Source organism: Primulina huaijiensis, chromosome 1 (genome assembly GCF_012295235.1).
Source record: "Primulina huaijiensis isolate GDHJ02 chromosome 1, ASM1229523v2, whole genome shotgun sequence".
NCBI lineage: Eukaryota > Viridiplantae > Streptophyta > Magnoliopsida > Lamiales > Gesneriaceae > Primulina > Primulina huaijiensis.
Window position 1 is genome coordinate 21,267,656 of NC_133306.1, and position 1,837 is coordinate 21,269,492.

Sequence of the window (1,837 nt, forward strand, 5' to 3'; positions counted from 1 at the left end):
ATGTCGAATTTTCCGAAGATTTCGGTACGGTACGATAACAATACCGAATTTTTCGGTTGAGTAACGGTATGCAATTTGAAAATTTCCGTAATATCGAAATACCGAAAAAATATACAAAAATTTTAAAACATATAATATTTTAAAACAATAAATTTATAAAAATTTTAAAATGTAATGTTTTTTTCGGTATAAAACGGTATATACCGATACCGTACCGAAATCTCGATATGCCGTACAATTTCGGTATAATCGGTATGTTAGTTATATGTATCGAAAATTTCGTATACCGAAAATCGATATATAGAAATTTTCGGTACGGTATGGTACGATATACCACCCCTAATTTGAACAATATGATTTACAATATTGGGTTAGAATTGGTATCAGTTATTCAGTATTATTTTATGAATAATAAAATGATAAAAATTAAAATAATCTGGTAATTTAAACGTCATGTTTCAAGCATTAAATGAAACAATTGGTGGAGTATGTGAACGTTTGTTCAATAGTCAATGGTTTGATTCACTATCAACCAACACCTTCTAGGACGAATTTATCATACACGACATGTACATTATTGTTTATCTGAATAATAATGTGGTTTGTAGAATATTAAGTTAATCGAGATATTTATCCAATGCGTATCGAAAATTCCCACGACAATTCTTAAGTCTTGAAAAAACAATGATATGTAATTAATTAATGTATAATTATTTACACCAAACAGTGATACTAGTTGCTTATATTTTATTTGGTGATTTTACATATTTAGCCTTGGACTTGTATGAGTCGAAAACAAACAAATTCGAGGATTTTACAAGATTTGGAATGCCTATTTTTTCGACGAGTAGGTGTTTTGTGAGACGATCTTACGAATTTTTATCTGTGAGACGGGTCAACCCTATCGATATTCACAATAAAAAGTAATACTCTTAGCATAAAAAGTAATATTTTTTCATTGACGACCTCAATAAAAAATCTATCTTACAAAATACGACCCGTGAAATAGTTTCATACAAGTTTTTTCTTTCGCGACAAGCAGGCAAGAAGCTAGATTAGTAAACGCTTGTCATTATTTTAATTCCACTTCCTTCAAAAAAAATCTGCAAGATTCATTATTTAAATTGTAGTCATTTTCAAATATGTACATAATTGTTGCATAAGATCTCGAAATTAATTTTAAGTGAGATCATACGCAATCATATAATAAATAATAAAATATTATATATTATTTTGGTATGACGCATCAAATGAATAAATACTCGGATGATTTTGGCCCACGGTATTTAAATCATCTGATGCATACACAATCCTTGTCTCTACAATAATTGACGAGCCGAAAATGAAGTTGAAGAGAATTTTATTCGTAAAATTGACCATCAATCTCCAATCGTCGTTTTTTTTATGTTCAGTCCTTGGATACTTTTTTAGTACCACATTTTCACATGAAGTATACCACATTTCCACATAAAATGTACAAAAATTTGTATGACATAGTACAACAATTTTGTGGGTAAGGAGTGAACCCAAATAAATGTTTTGATTAGAGATTTTTCACCAACTTCCTCAATTTTATTTAATTCACAATATTAATACAATAGTTTTTTTTTTTTTACGATTAATGGGTTTCGAGATAATAAGTCTATTGTGTGACGATTTTATAGATTTTTATAGACGTATCAATCATGTTTATATTTACACTAATAAATAATATTTTTGACATAAAAAATAATAATTTTTCATAATTGACCCAAATAAAAGATTCATACCACGTCAGGTCAGGCTTCTACTCGATAGCCCATCCTCACATAAAACCGAATTTAAAAATCTAATATAT